The sequence below is a fragment of the Capra hircus genome, chromosome 15, assembly GCF_001704415.2.
Source record: "Capra hircus breed San Clemente chromosome 15, ASM170441v1, whole genome shotgun sequence".
Taxonomy (NCBI): domain Eukaryota; kingdom Metazoa; phylum Chordata; class Mammalia; order Artiodactyla; family Bovidae; genus Capra; species Capra hircus.
Genome location: NC_030822.1, coordinates 53,558,666 through 53,575,409, shown reverse-complemented (window position 1 = coordinate 53,575,409; position 16,744 = coordinate 53,558,666). Strand labels below are relative to the sequence as shown.

Here is a 16,744-nt window from a genome sequence, read left to right as displayed (position 1 = left end):
TGCTTATGGAGAGCGGGACCTGCTCTTCATTGCCGTGCACAGGTTTCTCAATGTACTGGCTTCTCTTGTGGAATGTGAGCTCTAGGGCATGTGGGCTCAGAAGTTGTGGTTCCTGGGCTCTAGAGTACAAGCTCAACAGTTTTGGCACACGGACTTAGTTGCTCCACGGCAAGTGGGGTCTTCCCAGACCAGGGATCAAACATGCATTGGCAGGTGGATTCTCTACCACTGAGCCACCAGGAAAGTCCCAAGAGGCAGTTTTGATGGCAGATTGCTGCGGCACTCCCTGTGGAATCAAAGGTCACATGGCCAGCTCCTTTGTGAGCTTATTAGTCTTGAGACTTTGAGACTCACTATCTCCTTCTATAAAACAGAAATATTATCCACACCAGCCCCTAGGCATACATACAGGGTTAGCCTAGTGATATATGAAAATAGCCTCTGTAAACCAGGGAACCCTGTGCAGAAGTCAGGACTGTATGACTAAATAGAGCTTGTTCCAGGGAACGGCAGACTGGGGGGCATGACCTACACTGACCCTCCGCTGCCCTGGGCAGGAGCTGGGTGCTCGCTGCTGTGTGAACAAGTTGGGGCAGGTGAACACACTGGGGAGGAGGGGCCAAGCCTGGGGCCCCAAAGGCCAGGCAGCAGTGAGGCCATAAATCAGGATGGCACCCAGTGAGCTTCCTGCCCCTGAGCTAACCATTAAACCACTGTGCCTCATAACCTGCTATTTCCTCTAATGAAGCCCAGACAACTATAGCTCCCAGCCCTGGCAGAGATGAGACAGCCTTCCCTCCTCCCCCAGCACCCCAGGGCCACTCCCTGGACCAGGTCCTGCACTGTGGCTTTGTCTTCGTAATGGTTCTCCCTCAAACCTATTCAACCAGATGTGCCAGTGAGACAGGAGCTAGGGAGGGAGAGGGCCCTGGGCAGAGGTCTGAGCCTCGGCCCTCAAGGGGAACATGTCCCTTGCTATCTGATACCTACAGCTGAGCCCTGAGGGGAAGCCTGGGACGGGAGGACTAGCCGCCCTGGTCTTAACTGGTTACTGCCCACAAGGCCCCAATACACTATGAGCCACAGGAGTAAAGGGCTCAACACTTGAGGTCAGTCCAACCCTCGGGCTACCCTGGAGAAAGCAGGTCCTCCTTGCTCTCCTCCTTAAGTTGCTACTGATACAGGCCCAGAGGTGGCTGGGCTTGGTGGGACTCAGGAGAGTGGCTAGTCAGCAGGCAGCCTGCTGGCAGCGGGGATCAGGGAGCATGAGTGGGGTCTACTTCAAAGAGAAGCTGAGTCCAGGAGCCCACTCAGTCCTTGTGGCGCCTTCCTGGCTGGTAGACAGAAGAGTTGGGCCATGCAAACACCCAAGAGAGCAAGACAGGCAAAGGGCTAGGTGCCCTCCTGTTCTCCAGGCCCCCCACCTGCTGTGACCCCCTAAGTAGCTGCACCCTTCCAACTGCCATTTAATCAGCCCCTCCTACTGGCCAGCCTCCAGACGGCTGGAAGTGGAACAAGAAGGTGCAATGCCTGGGTTCTGGCCTGGAGGTGCTTGAATCCAGAGGAAGGGCGGCTCCTTAAGCAAAGGATCCTAAGGCAGTGTGAGCAATCCAATAACCAGAGGAGGTGCGAGGTACCGGTGGAGCAGAGAAGGCAGCAGGTTCTCTCTGGGGGTGGCAGGGGAGTCATCCCAGAAGAGACAGTACTTGCACTTGACCTTGAAGCAGGCTCTCTCCAGGCAGGAGGAAGTGCGTATGAATAGCAGAAAGCATGGCAGTGCAGTGGCAAGGGGGTGGGGGCAGCGGCCGGAGCAAAGGGCGCAGGCGCAGCGAGCACAGAGGGCGAAGCTGGGGTCTGGGCCCCTCCGGGTGTCATGCAGGTTCTCCATGGAGATCAGGTTCGGGGGCCCCACCCTGCCCTGGAGCTCGGAGGGGCTGGGCCAGAGTGAAGTCCCAGCAACTGCTGGGTGCTCATGCTTCAGGTTGAGCCACCCCCAAGAAAGGGTGAGGCTGAGCCACCTCATCCCAAGAAATGGGTGCTGTGCCTTCTCTGTGCCCACACTAGACTCCCTGGTGACAGAGCAGACGTGGGCCCTGCGCTCACAGAGCTCAGCGTCTAGAGCACGTGGAGGGTAGGAAGGGGCTGATGGTTATCAACAATCTCACCAACTCCTGCTTCACTGAGTATCACAGGCTGCGATGAGACACAGGAGCTGTCAGAGCCAGACCAGGGCGTGGGCCTGGCTAGAGGTCAGTGGAGGCCAAGGGCTGCATAGGAGCTGGGATGTGGGGAGATGGGCCATGCTGGGTAGAGGGAATAGTGGGCTAGAAGGTGGACGTACAGCCCCAGGCCCTCTTCTGTCTCCCAGCGCTCTTCCCTCCAGCCCCGGGGGTAGAGCTCTGCACCTGGGTGTGAGGACATGGAGAAGTGGTTTAGAAGCCAGGCCTGGTCTTTCCCCTGGCCTCTCCCTCACCCTTCCTGCCCCCGCTCTGTGCCACTGAGACCCCAGCGGCCCTCTGCAGCAGACACCCTTCACTTCCAGCATGTGCCCTTGACAAAGACTGAGAAACTCTGAGGAGCTAAATGTGGGACGTGAGGATAGACTAGTTCAGGACAGAGGGGGAACATAGAAGAAACCAAAAACAGGGCTGAAAAACTCTGGACCAACTTTTCTGAAGCCCAGAACTAACCCCAGGATGGCCGGAGACAGATGTTCTCAGGCCTGAAAATCTTGGCAGGCCTCTCAGATTTCCTCAGCTCATCTCCCCTCACTCTTCCTTCTTGCTCAGATAAAAACATCTGCCTCTATGCTGCTGCTGCTGCTGCTAAGTCGCTTCAGTCGTGTCCAACCCTGTGTGACCCCATAGACAGCAGCCCACCAGGCTCCGCCATCCCTGGGATTCTCCAGGCAAGAACACTGGAGTGGGTTGCCATTTCCTTCTCCAATGCATGAAAGTGAAGTCACTCATTCGTATTCGACTCTTAGCGACCTCATGGACTGCAGCCTACCAGGTTCCTCTGCCCATGGGATTTTCCAGGCAAGAGTACTGGAGTGGGGTGCCATTCCCTTCTCCAATCTGCCTCTATAAAGCACCTCAAATGCCCAAGCAATGATCCCCCCAACAGTGATTCCCCAAAACCTGAAATGCATTCATCTGTCACATTATTTTGCAAACATCAGAGTCACTACCAGACTGCGAGCTTTGAGAGGAGGGTCTGTGTCTCTACTGTTCCTTTACTTATTTATTTATCGTTGGCTGTGCTGGGTCTTCACCACTGCACGGGTTTTTCCCTAGTTGTAGCGAGCGGGGGGCTCCCCTCTAGCTGTGGTGCGCAGGCTTCTCGTTGCTTTACTTACTGCAGAGCACAGGCTCTAGGGCTCACGAGCTTCAGTAAGGCTCGTGGGCTTAGTAGTTGCGACTCCCAGGCTCCAGAGCACAGGCTCCAGAGTTGTGGTGCTTGGGATTAGTTGCTCCTCAGCATGTGGGGTCTTCCTGGACCAGGGACCAAACCTGCCCTGTCTCCTGCATTGGCAAGTGGCTTCTTTACCACTGTGTAAAGAAGCCCAGGTCTGTGTCTTTTCCATCTTTTTAGCCCCAAACCTACCATAGGACCTAGCACAGAATAGGCACCTGATAAATGTTTGCTAACAAAGGACAAACAAATGACCAAAAACTGGAACCCTGTAACTAGCAGTTTGATTTATTTGACACTGAAAACAAGATTAGCCAAGCCTGAATGGAAAAGATCCCAGATGCCACCAGAGGGGTTCCCCAGCTGTTTTCATCCCAGATGGGGCTGGGGTGAGGCCTGAGCCCACCTGGAAACCCCAGTGACAAGAAAGAGAGCGTTTGAGCGGGGCCAATGTGGCAATCCCCCTGCGACATGATTATCTCCACCTCACAGCCTGCAGGTCTGTCACAATCACAGCAAGGAAATCGTAAACAAGATTTAAGACTCAAAACCGCAACACCTCTCTCCACTCCTCCCTCCCAGAGCAGCTTCCAGCCTCCTAGCATAATCCACATGCAACTGGAAACTCTCACAGGGTAGCAGGAGAAAGAAACACTTGAGGAAGAGGCTGCGTTGGCACCCCTTCAGGGGTGGGCACACATCCAGGGGTGTCAGCAGTGTCTTCCGTCACGAAATGTGCAGCACACCAGTCTGGCAGGGGCTCTGCCTGCTGGTATGGCTGATGCTTTAGGCATTTCCTGCAGTCAATTTCTTCCTGTATAACATGCATGCATGCATTCAGCACGTGCTCCCTTGAGCATACAATATGTACTATGCACAGGCAAGACACGGTGGGAGATTCAGAGAATACCCAAAATCTAAGCTCATATGCTCCATATGCTCTCTATGGATGGAATGCTGCTGCTGCTAAGTCACTTCAGTCGTGTCCGACTCTGTGCGACCCCATAGACGGCAGCCCACCAGGCTCCTCTGTCCCTGGAATTCTCCAGGCAAGAATACCGGAGTGGGTTGCCATTTCCTTCTCCTAGAGGCAGGGGAAACTACTTCCCCCGACCTCAGGCAGAGCAGGGCACCTGTTCACCCACGGACGTGAAACAGAAAGGGAACAACGTAGCTGGAGTCACCCCACCTCACCTTCATTCCATTCCCACCCTGACACTGGGGACTACATGCATGATCATGCCTCTGATCCCCAGAGAAGAGGGTCCTGCCAGGGTGTCGGAGGACCTACCCTGGTGAGAAAGAATCACTGCTGCTCTAAAGAGAATAGTAACAACAGCAGCTGCATCTCATCTCCACCTGAACACAGCAAGAGAAGCATTTTCTGGCTTGAGAAGCACATTCATATCCAGAATCTCCCTGAATCCTTTTTTTAATATGTATTTATTTGGCTGCACTGGGGCTTAGTTGCAACATGTGAACTCTCAGTTGCAGCATGTGAGCTCTGGTTCCCTGATCAGGAATCAAAAAGGCCCCCTGCATTGGGAGCATGATGTCTTGGCCACTGGATCGCCAGGGAAGTCCCAAGAATCTCTCTGCCTCTTACCCCAGCTCTCTGATATGTAGTGGTCCTCCTTGTACAGATGAGGAGACCGAGGCTCAAAGAGCTCAAGTGACTTGAGCAAGATCACTTACCCAAGAGGAGTCAGGGCTGGGACCCTAAGCTCTGGGAGTTTGGGATCCAGTGCCCTGCTTTTCCTTCCTGCCGTCCCCTCTCCTCGAAGATGTGGACCCATAAGACCTGAACTTAAACTAGAAACCGTAAGACCAGAGGGCCCCAGTTTCCTATCTAGGAGCTGATAAATTTTATAATAAAGTATGCATTTAGGGAAGACTGCATCAGCTGGTACAATCAAATGGAATAAAGACAATGTCATCTTTGCAAGGAGACTGCATTCCTTGATAAGCTAATAAAGGTCACTAAGGAAGAAAGAAAACACATGGACACAAGAAACCAGTGGGCATAATTAACTCAGACTTTCAAGAAGGCCTAGAACAAGTTCCATGCCTGATTCTACCTAGGAGAAAAGCAAGTTACTATGAGATCACTAAGGACAGAAAATTGGTTTAAAGAGAGAATGTTATGAGTAAATCAGCACTAGGACTAGTCTTATCTGGCAAGGAGGTAACAGAAGTTCCTTATTAACAGCAAGCTCTTCAGAATCATAGGCCCTAAGGAAAGGACTTTAGAGGTCTTCCAGATAAGTGGTTTCCCCAAATTTGGTTCAGCCTCAGAGCCCTTGGCCCCTCTGAAATCTAATGTAGAATCCCACATGGAAAACAAAGAAAAAACCAGAGCTGGAGTATTTGAAAGAACTGTGACCCTCATCCACTCCTCCCCTGCCTCTCTCCTGCTGCAGCGACCTCTGGGGCCTCCGCCAAATCCCCCCAGGATTCCCCCAGAGCGCTTCAGTGACCTTGCCTTTGTCTAGAACGGAAATTTCCTTCATGATTCAGCTTCTACTCATAGTCCTTCTGTGGTTCATAACAATCTTCCCTTTGCCAAGAGAAAGCCATCTTTATGTAACTTTTCCCATCTGTCCTCAGCATCCTTCTTGCCTCCACCCTGAGATGGTCCTACACAGTTTTTAACCTTTTATTTATTTTTTGTTTTTGGCTGCCCCAGGCCTTGACTGTGCACTTTTGTTTATTTTTTGTTTTTGGCTGCCCCAGGCCTTGACTGTGCAGGCTTTCTCTAGTGGTGCTGAGCAGGGGCTGCTCTCTGGTTGTGGTGGGTGAGCTTCTCACTGAGGTGGCTTCTCTCTCTTGCAGAGCATGGGCTCCAGGGTGCACGGGCTTCAGTAGTTGCAGCTCCTGGGCTCTAGAGCACGGGTTCAATAGCGTAACGCAGACTTAGTTTCCCTATGGCATGTGGAATCTTCTCGGACCAAGGATCGAATTCATGTCCCCTGCATTGGCAGGAAGATTCTTAGCCACTGGGGAAGTCCAGCCCTGCATATTTTAAAGGACCACATCTGTGCTACCCGAAATCTTCACTTCTCTGGCTCCTGCATCCTCCAACCTCTGTTCATGGAAAGATCACATACGTCCCATGACATCACTTCAGGTCCCCTAACTGCCCTGGTCGTTCTCCCCCGCAGGGCATCCTCATCCTTCCATTCCTTTCCTGAAGTCAGAACCGTTGACCTAATGAAACCACAAAACAGCTACCATTTGCTCTGCTCCTGTTACACACATGCTAGACCCTCTACTAGGCTTTCTCATTAATAATTAATGATATTTTAGTATCTATTATGTCAAGCCCTTCCTAGGTTCTATATTAATATTGTGAATTATTAATTTAAGTAATACAATATATACTCCATGGGCACAAGGACTTTGCCTACTTGTTCATTGCTCTGTCTCCAGTCCCAAAACAGTGTCTTACTGAATGGACAAAGTATTAGTATTGTTGTTGTTATTAATATTTATTGCATTCCTACTATGTAATAGGCAATGTGCTATATGCTATGCATATTTTGGTCTCATTAAGAGGAAGACACTGAATCTCTGTCTAGCTCTATCCATGTCTCTGCCTCTCTCTTTCACTCCTCTCTCTCTCTCTCTCACACACACACACACACACACATACACACCCTTGAGGCTCCCAGGGGTTAAATAACTTGATTGAGTCCCATGCTCCATCCATCCAGTATGAAACACAGTCTCCTCTAGAAAACAACAGCCCAGAAAGGAGAAACTTCACCAAGCGCCCCCAGTGTCATCTGAGTGGGCAGGAAAGCAGGGGGCTTCCTTGGTGGTTCAGTGGTAAAGAATCCACCTGCTAATGCACAAGCTTGGGTTCAATCTCTGAGTCAGGAAGATCCCCTGGAGAAGGAAATGGTAACCCACTCCAGTATTCTTGCCTGGGGAATCTCATGGACAGAGGAGCCTGGCAGGCTACAGTCCATGGGGTCACAAAAGAGTCAGACACGACTGAGTGACTGAACGATAACAATGGGAATCCAGGAAAGGAGCTTCACGTTGTACAACTGCAAAGTAATAGGTGCGGAGCAGCTACGGAAGCAGCACTGAAGCACTGTTTTCAGGATCACGAGTTCAGGGTTCACAGGCAGAGATCCCAGAATCACTACAAACTTCAGCCAGGAGATGGCAGCTCTGCTGCAGCAGCCAAATGGGCCCACTAGAAGCTGGTTCTCTGGCCTCATGCAGAACGAGGGAGAGTGCTCAGTCCTCCCTGTGGGGAGCCACCTTCAGACCCTCCTCCAATGCTGCGGGGAGTCCTGCTCCCCGAGCCCCCGGGGCATGTTGGAGGGGTGAATTTTCACGTCAGGAAGATACGCTGAAGAAGGGAATGGCTACCCACTCCAGTATTCTTGCCTGGAGAATTCCAAGGACAGAGAAGCCCGGTGGGCTACAGTCCATGGGGTCGCAAAGAGTCAGACATGACTGAGTGCCTGAACAACACAACAGTTTCTCTGCACATCAAAGCACTGTGCGCATCATCTCAGTTCATCCTCACCAACAACCCTGTGAAACAGATCGTATTCTCCCCATTTTACAGATGAGGAAACAGAAACACTGAGTAACTTGCTCAGGATCACATGGTCGGTAAGGAGTGGAATTAGATTCAGGCCAGTGCTCCTGACTCAGAGTTCAGAGGGTACAAGAGCAGAGACACCCCTCCTCAGACCACAAACACCAAGTGAGCGGGACCATGAGCAAGTCTGTTTGACCATGAGAAGACCAGATGGGGGTTTCTGTGAGCTTGAAAAGGTGCATTGAACTAGCCGGTAAAGTACCTGATGGAAACTTTCTCGCTGTCAGGTTTCCTCACAGTAAGTTTTATCACACCTGAGTTCCAAAGGAAAAAACTCGGTCCAGAAGATGTTAAGTGATTTACCTAAGGTAAATAGTAGCTTATAAAGAGCTCCGCAGGTAAATAGAAGAGTCAGATTTCATAACACCAAAGTCCCTCGTCCCTCCCCACCATTTCTCTCTGTGTTAAAGTTTAAAGGACAATTCAGGACAAGCAAAGGGAGTGTGGATTTTTCAAAGGCAATATAAACATTGTGGGGTTCTTTTATCAACTTCAGCCTGCATCACGGACGGCTGTTCCTTAGTTCAAGTAAATTACTTGGTTTAGAGAACCCTGCCAAGCTCGGAGATCCATCAGCTCTTTCCAAAGGCAAACCCCTAAGGGTCCCTGTCAGTCTGGGTGGCCTGCCTCCTGACGGCTCTCCTGTCCCCTTGAGCCTCTGCGCAGGCATTGCTCTCAGGTTTGCAAAGGTAGGGACACCTTCCTTCCCATCACACCCTGCAGGGAAGGGAAAGTGGGCTGGATGGAGCCACTATCAGAAAGCAAACTGAATAAAGTAGAAATGCTAAGAGAACACAGAGAGGCTGCAGAGAAGGGGCTGCTCCTCCTGAGGCCAAAGGATGGCCCTCAGGTGGGATTTGTAGGAGCAACAGGTAACAGCAACATCAGCTGGAGGCAAGGGCTCTGCACTGGGGAACCCCAGTTTCCTTCAGTTTGACTCAACCCAACAGGCATGTACTAATACCTCCTGCCAGCCCTTCACAATGTCCAGCCATGTGACCTGGGGCAAGACAGCACAGTGCCTCTGGACCTCAGTTTCCTCACTTGTAAGCCAGGAATTGTCACACCTTTGCTCTCTCCCCTGGCCCTACCTGGAGTTGAGAGCTGTGCCTGAACACAAAGGCTGATTGTTAATTGATGGCAGTGAACAGCAGGCTGGCCACAGGATAATGGCTGGTCACCCGACACCTTCCTTCCGCCCCAGGCCCTGCCCTGGAGCCATTATACTCTGGGATGGGGCCAAGGTGTTCAACTCAAGTTGCCAACAGGTCAGCATCTGCGTGGCTTAGAACAAGGCAAAATGGTTTTGAAGGTAGCAGCTGAGACTGAGGTTGGTCCAAAGGAAAGCATGCCACCATAAGGACGTCTCTGCCCAAGCCAGAGTGAGCAAGGGCGTATCCAGAGGCCCCTCCTTGCCAGGGTGGGGATACCCACCTGTGCGTGGCCAGGGCTGGGGTGGTCTGCCTGGCCATGGGCTCTAACAGTTCAGAAGATACTTGAAAGCCAGCACGATCTGTCATCTCTGAGAACCTTCCATGTACTCAGGGCTGCTGCTTCCCATCCAGGCTCGTCTCACAACACTCACACCCTCCTCTCTTGACTCATGATCCCTCAGCCCCACTCACGGCCACCCTCCTTACCTTACCTGTCATGGCTGAGGCACCCTAAAGAGAGTGTACTCGCTTCAGCCTGCCAAAGGCATCAGACCATGGATGGATAGTATATAACTGCTTGCCGTCAGGTTGAGAGTAGGATGCAGGTTCATGGGTCAGAACTGTGTGAGGCCCCTCAGAGCAGCCCCTGAGCCAGCCGATGGCCGAGCCCCACTCTGCAGGCTGACTGAGAGCAGCCTCTGGTCCCCAGGCTCACCCAGAGAACTTCCCCCACCCCTTCCCCTGGGTTTCCCCCCTCCCTACCATATCACCAGCCTTAGCAACCTAGCTGCCACCTGCCAGAGCCCCAGAGGACCTGTATATCCCATCACCTAGCAACAGCAGCATCCCTGCTCTAAATTTTCCCAGGGAGACTATGGGAAGCCAGGGCTTCAGACCCCATGGGAGCTTGAAGCTGCCACAGACCAGATCAGGGCCAGAAAGACCCTTTCTGTAGACCCCTGCTTTTCTCCCTTCTTCTACACCCCAGTCAGCCAGCTCTGCGCCCCTACCAACTTCTTCCTGGAATAAGGAATGAAGAGATAGCATTACAGAAAAGAAGAGAGAAATGAGGTCCAAGGGCAGGCTGCTTGGCAAAGAAAGCACACCAAGGAGCTGCCCAGGCTTTCTGGCCTCTGTGAGCAGTTGCTTCTTTTTTTGCCTCATTATTAGCCTGGTGGTGCCCATTTCATTGTGCGGTTAGTTACCCTCTTCTCTGCTTCATCATCTCTGAAAGAGAGCTCCCAATTACTGAAGGCATCTTGAGGTTCAGAGAGGTCGAGGAGCATGCCCAAGCTCACCCAGCAAGTCAAAAGACAGGGCAAGATGAGAACACATACTCCCCCAATTGGGTCTTTGTCTTTCCTACAGTACACTTAATCCTCGCCCCCATTTAAAAACAAGAGCTGCCTTATGTTTGATTCATCATCTCTGTGCTGGAGGGGAGACAACTGAGATAGTTATCTGTGATTTGGAGCTGAGCTAAATACAATCAGGAGTTTCTTGGGGATCTAAAACATCAGGGACTTGAGGGGAAGGGATAGTTAGGGAGTTTGGGATGGACATGCACACACTGCTGTATTTAAAACAGATAACCAACAGGGACCTACTGTCTAGCACAGGAAACTCTGCTCAGTGTTATGTGGCAGCCTGGATGGGAGCAGAGTGTGGGAGAGGATGGATACATGTACGTGCACAGCTGAGTCCCTTTGCTGTCCACCTGAAACTATTACAACATTGTTTATCGGCTGTACCCCAGTGGAAAACTAAAAGTTAAAAAAATAATAAACAGCAGTGGCTGAGGTAAATAAAGGAAAGAAAGTAAATAAAATAAAGGTAAGTAAAGGAAGGCGAGCAGGTGATGAAGGTGCAAAGCTAAAAGAACAGAGGGAAGAAGGGTAGTGAATCAATAAAGCTCCTGCCAGGTACCAAGCACTGTAGTAGGCCCTTTCCTTAACTCAGCCTGGGAGGAAGGTCTTCTCACCCCTGTTCATGGACAGTTTAGCAGAGTCAAGAACCATGCAGAGGTGGGTTTGCCTCCAGACTGAAGAAGGGCTGGGGAGATGCTGGGAGTAAGTTCTACATGTTGATTGCATGCTAATTATATGCAACTAGACCTCATTGCAGGGGAGTAGAGAATCAGAAGGATCCAGTACCGGTTGACAACAACCAAACAGCTTCCTGAAACAGTGGGGAAATGAAAACAACAGTCCGCCAAGTCCAAGAGGCTGGCCTCAAGGGCTGGATCTGTTACTTGCTCTGGGGCCATAGTGACCACTCAATCTATAGGAGTCTGGGTTTTCTCTTGTATAAAGTGGGGATAATTTCTCAGGGTTGTTGTGAAAGTATTTAATCCTCATGGCATTTACGAAAGATATGTAACAATACCCAACTGCAGAATAAGTTGTTCTGCCTCCATATTCAGGTCTTGGGTTAATGTCTTTCTGCCCCCAGTTGGGAAGTAAGGTAAGAAGATTCTCTGATAGAATCAGGCAGTAGGCAGTAATGTAATGTTTTCCAGTCAAATAACTTCCACCCACCTCCCACCTCCCTCCAGCTCTGGGGTCTCTGGGGCCCTAGAGATTCTTGCCCTTTTGTTTTACTCCAGACAGCAGGAGCCTTATTCCAGGATGAGCCCTAGGTCAGACACCGGTTCGGCTGGCCCCGTGAGTCAGGGCTCTACTGACAGCCTGAGTCAATAAGGCAGATGACCCCACCTGGAGCCCCAACCAAAAGAGGAGGGCCAACGCCTCTGCATGGGCAGGGCTGGGCCTGGGCTGTGGCAGCTGTGGCCAGAGGCTGAGTTCAACCTGAGGGTAAACAGAGACGCCTCCAGCAAAGCAGAAGGAGGCACAGCTGGTCTTTGGTGGCCTCCTAGCCCCCTTTACTCTATCAGCTCCAAAGCAAGACATTCTCCTGGCCTGGAGGGTTTTCTCCAGGAAATCAAGGGAGTCGCCTGAGATGGTGTCCAGAGACCCTTTCAGCCGTGTACCCTGTGATCATGTGGGGATCCACCACAATGTTGGGGGCAGGCCAGATCCCAGGATCTAATCTGGTCCCCACATCTCTCAGCTCCCCCCTCCCCCTTCCCTCTGCTCAGGATTGATTTTGGACCAAAAGGCAACGTAGCTGCTGAGTCCCCATCTTTATCCTGCCCGGGAAAGTAGTTGGCATTGATTTTCCTCAGCTGTCATTCATAGGCCTGAAACGCACTTACCTTCCTACCCACTCTCCCCAATGCCTTTGACCTACGGCAGTTCCCCTTGCCAGAAGTTTAGTAACCCATCATCTCTCATCTCTGTGCTGGAGATGGTTGCCAGAGAGGCTTCAAGAAAAACCAAAGAGTGAGCCACTAACTGAAGAACTCGGGCAGCATAAGAATAGCAGGGACTTCCCAGGTGGTCCAGTGGTTAAGACCTCACCTTGCAATGCAGAGGGTGCAGGTAAAATCCCTGGCCAGGGAGTTAAGATCCCACATGCCCTGGGGCCAAAAAACCAAAACAGAAAGCAGATGTAATATTGTAACATTCAATAAAGACTTTAAAAATGATCCACATCAAAAACAAAAATCTTTAAAAAAAAAAAAAAGGGTGGGAATCAGCAGAACCTCAGGAGGATGGGAGTTTAACACCTTGACCACTATTCAGCTGAAGCCCTCAGCAGAGCCAGGTGGCTGCATTTCTCTTTCCTCTTTGGCCCTCGGGTGCACGGCCCTGGATAAATCATAATCCTGGACTCATGGCATATTTCACTGTTGGCCCATGCAGAGCTCACTGTACGTAGCTCACCCCCTAGTTTCAGTAACATAATAAGTCTCCATAAACCTACCACCCAAAACAAAAGCTAGGATTTAGCAATAACCTACATCTAACCAGGAGATCTCCTTGCCGAGGTAGGTGGGCAAGTCTCTTTTGTTTATTAATTCAACAGATCTTAGTTGTACATCTTTGATAGGCCAGAAAGGGTGCTAGAATCAACCTGAATCCCATGTTTATAATTTCCTTGCTTTTTTTGGAAAAGATTCTGTGTTCTATGAGATCTTCTGGGAGTTAATTTTTCCTATAATATGAAATTGCTCAAGCCATTCGTATTACTTTGTGGCACTATAGTTCGTGTGTTTTGACTGCAGCATAATATTCTATTGTGTGAATTAACAGCCAGCTTCTTCAAGGCTAGCTTGGGACTGACCCCTAAAACTGCAACCTTTTCCTTAATTTTTTCATTCAGCAAAGATTTATTAAATACACAGAGCGTGTCAGGCATTGTAGGAGACACCAGGGGTGCAGTCATGACCAAAACAGCCGCAGCCTCTATCGTTCTAGTTTGCAGGCTTTTCTCCCCATTTTTATTCTGTTTTCTACAAGGTAAGGCTTTTCTGTATAATGACCACTATTCAGTTGATAGCAACAGAAAGCATATTAGCCTGGGGTACCGAGGTCACTTCAGTTCAGAGATGAGGAATTCACGGTCCCAGCAAGAACAGGCTGAAGGCCTCTTTTGTTCCTGCCCTCTCTGAGCTTCTAGCACAATTCTGGACCCACCAAAGGAAAACAGTCAATATTTGTTGAAATAATAAACAAAAGAGACTCGACCTACCTGCTTCAATCAATGCAGACCTTTATGTGCAGGCAGACTCTGTGAAAAAGGAGGACTTGACGGGGGACTGTCCACCACCTGGATGTTCTTGATATCCCTCCAAACTGCCCCTCCCGTAGCCTTCCACATCTCAGCGTATACCCTCTTGTCTGTTCACTAAAAACCCAAAAGCATTCAATCTATGAGTAAGGCCAATTGCCTTTAGGCCCTGGAGGAGGGCATGACAATCCACTGCATATTCTTGCCTGGAGAATCCCCCTGGTCAGAGGAGCCTGGTGGGTACAGGCCCATGAGGTCTCAAAGAGTCAGACATGAGTGAGTGGCTAAGCACACATCGCCTTCAGGGATTTCCCAGGTGGCGCATTGGTAAAGAATCTGCCTGCCAACACGGGAGACACAAGAAACTGAGGTCACCTCGGGTTCAATCCCTGGGTCAGGAAGATCCCCTGGAGGAAGAAATCGCAACCCACTCCAGTATTCTTGCCTGGAAAATTCCATAAACAGTGGAGCCTGATGCGCTACAGTCCAGGGGATTGCAAAAAGTCAGACTTGACAGAGCGACTGAACACACACACACATTGCCTTTATCTTCGAGGCACAGTTGAATCTTTCACCAACTGTCTATCCCTCCTTGCTGTAGCCACCTTGACCTCCATTCTGTTCCTCCAGCACCAAGCTTGTTCCTGCCTGCCTGGCAACTTCTGGTCATTCAAGCCTCAGACCAGAGGCCCTCCCTAAACTGATCCCTTCCCTAGATCTCCCATTCTCTGCACACAATCAGGTACTGTCTCCCATCACCCACATTATGCTCCACATGGCACCCAACTCTGTCTGGGTTTATCTGTTGATGATCGGCTCTCCCCTACCCTCCCCTACTCTACCCCTGACTCCCCCACCCCCTCCTCACCCCAGGATACAAGCTTCTCAAGAGCAGGGTCCCTCATATCTTGTTTGGCACTTCTCCCATCCTTGCTGTAATTATTTCTCATTTGTCTTTAAATCCGCCGCTCCCAGAGCAGTGCCTGGTACAACACAGACCCTCAACAAATATTTGTTTAATACTTAGCTATTGAACCACTCTGGTTATCGGACAAAGTGTTATTTCTTTTCACCTTTGTATTAGACTGAATTAGACAAAAGAGCTTTGTGGACTGTTACTTGCTGATCGTGTGTAGATTACTGTTGGTAACATCACCTGACTCTGTAGCTACCAAAACGGAGGGAGTCACCGGATTTGTTCTCATCTTCATCCTGGAAGTAGGTACTGATGCAGGCCCTGGTGATGGTGGAGGAGAGACGGCCCAGGAGAAGCTACAGTACAGAGCCCAGAATTCTAGCAGTCATTTACTGGGCCTCTACTAGGTACAAGCCAGATTCAAAGCACTAAAGGCAAAGGCAATAAGAAACAGAGATCACCAACTGGAGAGTTCCCGGGTAGAGTCCTGGGCCAAGTGTCTGGGGGCACAGGGAGGAAGGGCCCGGAAGGAAGCTGCTTTGTGAACCAGGCACTTCCCGCTAGATATCTCACGGCAGCACTATGACGCAGGTGTCATTTTCCCCACTCTACCGAGGGGACACCTAAAGCTCAGAGAGGTTAGGTATCTTGCCCAAAGGCTCACAGTTAATAGGAGGCAGAGCCCATGTTCCAACTTGGTCCCTGCAGAGCCTTGGCCATCTCTGCTGCATCCCCCAGCTACCTGTGGCGTAGTGCCCCCACGGGGCAAAGCCAGGCACGTGCCCACAGCAGACCACAGAGTTGAGGAAGAAAAGAAGAAGCTCCTTCTCCCAATGACTGTGTCTGCCATGAGAGCAGGCAGCTCCCAGGGACCCCACAATTTCTAATCTAGATCACCCCCCCCCCCCGCAACCGAGGTATTAGAAGAGTCCCTCTCAATCCCCAGTGGGACTCAGGAAATTTCAGCTGGAAATGTCCAGGGACCTGAAGCTTCCCCACCTGCTCTGGAATGGCTGTGACCTCAGCCAGTGGGCAGGTGAGCCCCGGGGTGGAGACCTAGACCTCGCCCTGCCCAGGAGCTCCAGGTCACATGCTGGACAAGGAAAAGGAAGAAAAAAAAAGAGAGTTTACAGCTGGCAGGAAAGCATGAACTTAGGCAGCACCTTCCCTTAGCCTCTGCATTGCAGGAAAGGGTGTAAGTACTTTGCGTGAGAGTCATTGTGTATGTATTTTTGTATGTGTGTTGACAAGACTACACTTGAAGAAATGTTTTAGTGTCCTGGTTGCTTTCTGTTTCTGTTTATTCTGTTGAGTATAATGTATGATCAGTAAACTACTCAAATCTAAAACATACAACTCAATGAATTTTTACCCATGGGGGCTCAGTGGTAAAGAAGTTGCCTGCTATGCAAGAGACTCAGGTTCAATCTCTGGGTCAGAAAGATGCCCTGGAAAAGGAACTGGCAACCCACTCCAGTATTCTTGCCTGTGAAATCCCATGGACAGAGAGTCTGGCAGGCTACAGTCCATGGGGTTGCAGAAGAGTTGGACACAACTTAGCGGCTGAACAACAATATACCCCCATGTAATCAATGCTTAGATCAAGATCCAGTTTTCCAACATTCCAAAAGGCTCCACTGTGCTCCTTCCAATAACCCTCGTTATAATCACGGTTATGCTTTCTATCACCATGGATTACCTTTACCTTCTAATCATATATATGAAATAATACTCTTTTGTGTCTATAGTTTCTTTTTTTATTATTATTATGTCTTTGAGATTACTCCATGTGTCATTGCATTTTGCACTGGTTTATTCTTGTCTATTGCTGCATGATATTCCATTATATGAATATGCCACAATTTACATATCTATTCCACCAGTGATTGACTTCTATACAGGTGTTTTGCGGAACAAATGTACTCATTTCTCTTGGCCCTAATTCTTGGTCATAGAATCATAGAAGAGTCATTTGTTTAGCTTTAGTAAACTCAGCTAAACCTTTTT

General features: G+C 50.2%; 1 protein-coding gene across 2 annotated transcripts in view; it reads left to right on the top strand.

Moving 5' to 3' along the window:
• The window catches only part of TMPRSS4 (transmembrane protease, serine 4), a 40,574-nt gene that overhangs the window by 1,363 nt on the left and 22,467 nt on the right, over positions 1-16,744 (top strand). The window lies entirely within an intron of this gene.